Raw genomic sequence first — 8,125 nt, 5'->3', positions numbered from 1 at the left:
TCAACATAACCAAAAATCAACATTCAAATAATGTCCAGCAACTTTAAAATATTTTAAACTTCCTTTAAAAATATTTAAAAGTCTTTTCCATCATTAAAACTTCAATTACTAACACTTCCTATCATAGTTTTACTATACTAGTTATTAAAATCTTTAAAAATCCATCAATAATATCCTTTTAAAATTTCAGCAACATATAAACTCCCTTTTAACATGCTTAAGCATACTTAAACTTATATGGATAATTAATTCCATAGTTTATAACATACTTCCTCCGTGTTTTTATTCTTGCTACATAGAGAAAGTGGGGGTTTTTAAGAAAGGTAGAGAGAGAAAGTAGGGGACCACCACTTTTTGAATAAAAAACCATTTGTTAAGGAAAAAGTATGAGTATTTTAAAAGAGAAGGTGGGGACCACCAACTTTTTAATAGTATTTTAAGATTTTTATGGTGAAAAGGAATCCATTTATGGTATGTAGCATCTATTATGACATTTTCATTTAAGGGAAATGTAGCATCTATAAAAAAACGGAGGAAGTACTACTATAATTTTTCAATCTTTAACACCCTAAAAATTCATCCATTGATAAAAATCCAATCTAAACATAATAAATAAATCTGAATTTTATTACTTCAATACATAAATTATATAATCTTAGATTCATAATCAAACCATCAAATTAAAGCTTTTAAACATAATCAAACTAAAAACAAATCTTAAAAATACAATCTTTAAATAAAACTTGAGGAGGAAAAAAGATAAGAAAACCAAAACACTGAAGAAAGACTAAAGGGGAGCTTATCAAGGGTGACGTGGCCATAGGCTGGAGCACGGTGGTTGGATGAGGAGGTAAGGTTACTTGTTGAAGAAGAAATTGTTGCTTGGGAAAGAAGCAAGGAAAATTGTGAGAGAGAAAGGAAGATGACAGAGGCGCCGGTTTCTTTGAGTCAGGAGAGAGAAAATATTATGCGTGAAAAAATATGGGTTTAATGAATTTATATATGTGTTTTTCTTGTAGACTTAGGAAAATATAATTGAGGTTAAATAGAGTTTAATGATAAGTAAAATTGATGTTTGGATGTCCCTACACATCTAGAAGTCCTTTTCCTAATCTAAATAGTGTTTGGGTTCCTCATTCCCATTTAGACTCCTTTTTCAAATCTAAAAAGTATTTCAAATGTTTTTCAAAGCATGCCTAAACATAATATTTTAACTTCTTTAAATCCTTAAATTAATTTTTTTGACTTCAAATAGTCAATATTTTAAAGAAATAAATTATCTTAATACAAAATTATATATAAATACAAATACATATATATATATATATATATATAATATATATATATATATAATAATAATATATATATATATATATATATATATATATATATATAGTGTTGGGATCCGGTGAGAATAGGTCCCTATGTGAAAACACTTTTTATGTGAGAATGAATCTCATCCGTGGGTTATATATATTATATTGCCAAGAGAATCAAGAAAACGACATTGAGCAACTAAGCCTGCAAAATTATGAGAAAATATCATAGTGACCATGTATTATATCATAATAACCCATCTATCACATGTTTAAAGAAATTAGTCAAGAAAAAATATTATTTACTATTTTCATATCATGGTGACCCTCTGCTATATCATAGTGACCCTCTATCATAGTAACCAACACAACCCTCTGCTATATATCATAGTGACCCTATGCTGTATCATAGTAACCAACACAACCCTCTGCTATATATCATAATGACCCTCTGTTGTATCATAGTAACCAACACAATTTCTAGAAAAAATAGTGTGGAATCCGCCAATAATCGAACTAAAACTTTGAAGAACTAAAACTCCATGATCGACGATACAGAGGAGAGAGAAAGAGAAGATAGAGAGAGAAAAAAAGTAGCGTGTAAGGGGTGGGGAAGAAGGGGGGTAAGGGTTAAACTAAATTACGAAAATGCCATTACTCATAAGTGTATTTAGGATGGTTAGATTAGATTAGATTAGATCTAAAGGTCCAGATTTGTTCTCACATAAAAAAGTGTTCTCACATAAAGGAGGTGTTCTCACAAGAGCCCTCCTATATATACACACACACACACACTAAAATATATTTAAAAAATTCATAAATTTACAAAGGATTACATTCTCCTCTTAATATTGGGCTTGGACCATACCTAATTTTAAGTTAAAATTAGGCGGTCTCTTACAAAACCAACTGCAATATGAAATAAAGAAAGTGTTTTTTTGGGTCCCCTTTCAGGAACCCGTGGTAAGATGAATTACCTCTGGACTACCATCGCACAGGGCCACTCACCTAGAGGCCAACAAGCCTCATCTAGTCATCTCCCCCCTCCCCCCAAAAAATATTGAAAATTTGTTTCCACAAAGATTTGTTGGTCTCTTATGTGGGAGATAGGAAGCCATACCATTGCCCAAGAGTCCTTGGTAAATAGATAATAAAGTATATGCTCTCCATCCACTGATCTAGAAAACAATATGTTTTACTTTTGGGATTGTATTTATAATATTTTCACTGTAAGATCCTACCAATATATATATCAAAATGTTCCTTATTCCATCATTTCCTATCTATAATCTTTATAAAAGAGAAAATAAAGTCAAAGTAGGAAGAGCAAATAGGAACAAATGAATAATAATGTAGAGTGATCTTAATGTATGCTTTCAACATACTTTTTCCGTTGTTATATAAGTAAAACACTTCTTTCAAAAAGTTCTCATTACATATAAGTGAGAAGTTTTTTTTTTTGTTTTACAAATATGTAATTCAAAATATTAAAGCTCAAATTAGTTTGTTAGAGATAAAAGTCAGCCACGATGTTTATCAGTTATCACTAGTGGAAAAAATCTTATATGTCACTTTGTACCAGATGTGGTTTTGGTAAAACCGCATCAAAAAATGAACAAAAAAATGGGAGGAAAATTTGGCAAACAAAATCTGATGCGGTCCTTAAAAAACCGCATCAGAAAATTAAATCTGACACTGATAGAATAAATGCTATTTGTTGCGGTTAAAAAGTGCCCTATTGCTGCGGTTTTGGGCGCGCATCAATTAAGGGGGCAGCAATAGGTATTAATTATATTGTTGCGGTTTGAAACCGCAGCAATATCTCAACATATTGCTGCGGTTTCTAGCACAAAACCGAAGCAATATTATCATTTTATATCAGAAAAAATCCAGTATATTGCTGCGGTTTCTAGCCAAACCGCAGCAATATGACCTGGTACAAAAAAAAAAAATTTTTTTTTTTGCATTTGCCAATTAAAGTTGAAATATTAAAACCAAACAGTTAACATATTCACTATCCATTAAATTTGCAGATAAACTGAAGATAAAATGTTTATTAATATATAAAGATGAAAAATCTAATTACATTAATATTACAAAAGAATAAAATGTAAAATAGAAAAGCAAAATTAAAAAAACAATTACCAGTAAATGACTAATAAGAACAAATAATACTAAAAAATAAAAAACTGAAAATAAAAAAGAGATCTAACTACAAACCACACTTAAGAAACGAAAAAAACAATGAAAATAAAAACGAAAAAAAACAGAAAATTCTAAAACAAAAAAACGACGTTGACGGAAGACTAAAGTGAACAAATCATGAAACTAAAGTGAAACTATAAACCAAACTTAAAGAAAAGAAAAAACAATGGAAAAAAAACGAAAAAAAAAGAGAATTCTAAAACAAAAAAACGACGTTGACAGAAGACTAAAGTGAACGATGACGACCGCGAGAGGACCGACGACCACGAACGACGACAGACGGCTAACGGTTGGTGAATCACGACGTTGGTGAGAGGGTTTAAAGGAGACGGCGTCGGTGAGAAGTGAAGACGACGACGACGTTGTGAGAGCTTGGGAGGCGAACGACGACGACGACGTTGTGAGAGCTTGGGAGGCGAACGACGATGACGTCGGTGGAATGTGGACGACGACGACGTCGATGGGAGGTGGACGACGACGACGTTGGTGTCGAACGAAGAGGGAAGATGTGAGAGGATGAGAGGTGAGGTTTGAAAAAATGGCTGAGAGTATTATAGTGTTTGTTAGCAGCGTGAGAGTATTATATATGTGAGGTTTCCACGCCTAATATTACTGCTAAGTATATAGCAGCCTAATATTGCTGCAGTTTCCACGTGGGACCGCAGCAATATATTTTAATTTTTTTTTTAATATATTGCTGCGGTCCTGCGTGGAAACCGCAGCAATATTAGCTGTTCAAGGTCCCACTTTATTTTAAAAAGTATTCGTTAGACAATATTGCTGTGGTTTTGGTCGGGAACCGCATCAATATTGTCAATTTCTATTTTTTCTTTTCTTTTTGCGTGTTATATTTCTGCGTATAGGTAAAACCGCAACAATATCACCGCAGCAAATAACATTTATTCTACTAGTGTGATGCGGTTCATTGCACCGCATCCGAAAATCGTTCCAGCAACCCATGAAAATGTGCGGCCCAAATGAAGCATTCATTAAACATAAAGCACGACCCAAATTCGCCTCATTTCATTTCGTCCTAAAAGCGCGGCCCATTTTCTTCTTTCTCTCCTCTAATCATTTCATCACTTCTCAAACCCTAACTCCCTCCTCAAACGCAGCCCCCATTCTCCTCCCTCTCTCTCTTCGTCCCAGACACTCCCTCAAACCCCTCATAGACCAAATTCTCACTCACCTCTTTCCCTCCTCTAGCTCTACTCTTCCCTCACAAAACCAATGAATCGCGAAGAAATTAGAATGAATAAAGAGCGAAGACCGGATGAATCACAATTAAAAAGATCGAAAACGAAGGGTGAAAAATGAAGAACAAGTCAGAGAGCGAATATTAAAGATCGAAAATGAAGAACAATAACGAGCGAAATGAAGAATCGATAATACACAAGATTTGGTTTTTTTTTCGTTTATTTTGGATTTTGTTTTTAGATCTGGTTTTTGGTTTAGGTTTTTATTTTGTTTTTCGTTAATCCATTTTCGTTTCGGTTTTTTTAGGCTTCATTTTCGTTTGATTTTTTTGTTCGATTCTTAATTTTCGTTTTATCTGGGTAGTGTTTTTTAGTTCTTCGTTTTATAACTTTCGTTTTTTTCGTATCTTAATTATTATTCTAATTTTAATTTTTAGATCTAATTTTCGATTTTGTTTCAATTATTTCGTATAATTACTAGATAATTGCAATTATTTCGTTTCATATATTGCAATTTTCGTATAATTAGTATATTGCAATTTTCGTATAGTGAGTTTTTAGATCTAATTTTTATATAGCTGCTGCGACCCCACTTGATGCGGACCAAAACCGCATCTGAAAGCCTAGTTTTGACCGCATCAGGTGGGGTTTTTTCCACTAGTGTATATTGTGGATGGAGACCCGAGATATCTCATTTTTTGTTTCTTCAACAAAATACTTTATTAACAATGAAGTAGTAATTTATACTTCCCATTCTCTCTCTAATCTTTCATCCTCTGCCTTATCTCTACAAAAAAAAATCCCAGTAACCCTAAAACTCGCTGGAGATTCGGTGCCGCGCAGGTTTCCGGCGGGTCTCCAACGAGTTTCATTGTTTTCCTTCGCCTTTTTGTCTTTTTTTCGTCGATTTCCTCACTTTTTCTGTTGGATTTTTTCGTCGATTTTCTTCGCTTTCGTCGTCTCGCCACCGAGCTAGGTTTTCCTGTCGTAGCTGCTCCCTCCGGCCTCCTCTCCGCCACCCTCTTTTCGTGGACGTATCTTCCCTTCACACCTCCTTGCTCCAGTCGTGTCTCCACTATCTTCCCCTTCCCCTCCCCCATGTTTCGTGGTTAGTGTATCCCCCTCCCCCTAGTTGTTAGTTTTTTGGGTCTCCTCCTCCCCCCCTTAGTGTTGTGTAGGTAGTTTCTCACGGTGGTGGTGCCTTTATCCCCCTTCACCTGTTTCTCTGGCTCTTAGAAGTGCGTCCCCTTTACCCACGTTAAGTTTAGTTAACTGCTTTCGTTGTCGAGGTTTTTGGTTGGATTAGTATGGTGTTGTTGATTATTATGGTGGTGGTAATTGTTATATCCATCTGTCTATGTAGTTGGTTAGGGTTTGCGTGTCAAGCTATTTCATGTTTGGGGTTTGTTTTATCTGATTTTAATAATCCGACGGTTCTTCGAGATCTAACCTTGGTTATATTTCAATCTCGCTTGGTAATTATTTCATTTATCATTGCCTTGACAAAACGAAATCTGAAGGCGGCTCCCCAATTTATCAATTGGGTTTATAGCGCGTCAACTTATTTGAGCTTCTCCTCAAAGGAGAAGCCTGCAATACCCTTCCAAAAGGGTATTAAGTCACACAAGAATGTGACTCTTTCAAAAAACTTGACCATCGAATTCCAGGTGACAGAAGGTCACTGGCATTGGTCTTGTTGCGAGTTCATAATCTCGTTGGTACCTAGTTACCCCGCTCGTGAAATCAGCCCTTTCTTCCTACTCCTTTTATCAGGATTCTGGCGATCGTCATATACTAGAAGAAGCCTCATCCACCAGAACGAGCAGCTTTATTTTAGTTTATGTTATTTATGTGTTTGCAGTTGTTGTGTAAGAGCGAGTTCAACTCAGTTTAGTTTTTATGTCAATTTGGTTGTTTTTAACATTATGATGTACTTTCGATTTTCATTAATGCACATTTTCTTCGATGGCAAAAAAAAAATTATACTTCAAATGTATTTCAAATAATAATGTTTTACATTTACTATACACATACTTCCAGATATTAAAATTATACGTTTTCTTTAAAATATTGAAGCGTTTTTACATACTACAGGAGAAACTTACATCTTCTCTATTGGCTTCTCACACTTTCAACTTTTTCATGTACTTTTATTACCTTCAATGCCTCTCCTCAATTATTTACAGAGGTCTTCAAAATCCTAATTCAACTAGATAATTAGGAAATTAAAACTCATATCAATATCTTAGCGTAACATTTCTCTAATACAATTAGCTACTAGTACATACCATGGAAAACCTTTCTCTATACATAGATACCAATATACCACAAAATAATTTCCTAATGAAACTAGAATATTTACTACATTATTCAAAAATCGTAAAAACTTGTTGCATTCAAACTTGGCTCCATACTACATCAAAATTCCACCAAGAATATAAAAACAGGCTGGAGAGATTCAAAAACCAAACAAGAAGGCAAGAGATTTCGCTTTTTTTGGCGCTCTACTATTGAGAACAGGGACATGGTCTTAACCTTTCATTAGTCCGTCATAAACCTACATTGTTAGTGCCCAAACCAACTACTAAACTAATTCGTCGGGGATTGTCCGTGTTGACAAAAGAGTCTATATATGATTTGACAAAAGTTCGACACTGTATAATAGGTACAATGATGGGTCGTGCATGCATATCATATTCAAAATGTTAAGTCGGACATGAACATAACAAATCCAAACAACTCTAAACTTAAAATTGCTTCATTTATGATCCAATCTTTTGTGAAATAAGCATAAAACTCGACACGACAAGACTCTTTCTTAACCCAATAATCTCTATTACATAAGGGAAGAGGGGAACAATGGTGTCCTCTTTTGAACTGACTATTTTGCCCCTCTTCCCTTTCTAAATTACAAAAGGGATCTCAATACCAAAATTGGAGTCAAACAAAGCCACCGGAAATTAATTTTCAACAATCACTCAACAATCACTCATATGAGGAAATTTTACAAATCACTCATAGAATTGAGAAAATCAAATCACTCATATGAGGAAATTTTACAAATCACTCATAGAATTGAGAAAATCACGTTGTAAAAATCACGCAAATTAAATCACTCAAATGATCAGGAAACTTCACAAAAACCAAAAATTAACTTACAAACTAAAACTAATATACTAGAACGTCAATACATACAAAAACATTCACAAAATTCACTTACAAATCATTGTTTTCAATAACCATTCATAATTATATACTCACAAAATTAACTATAAACACAAATCTAAGAAAAACATGAGATTTTGACTGTGATATCACACATTCGTCCATCGGGGATTTGCGAACTTTCAAACAAGGTACATAATTCTTTTAATCTTCAAAGTTATTTCACAGTAGTCGACTGTTATG

The sequence above is a fragment of the Beta vulgaris genome, chromosome 5 (assembly GCF_026745355.1).
Source record: "Beta vulgaris subsp. vulgaris cultivar EL10 chromosome 5, EL10.2, whole genome shotgun sequence".
NCBI classification, from domain to species: Eukaryota; Viridiplantae; Streptophyta; class Magnoliopsida; order Caryophyllales; family Amaranthaceae; genus Beta; species Beta vulgaris.
Note: the sequence above shows the minus strand (reverse complement) of the source record.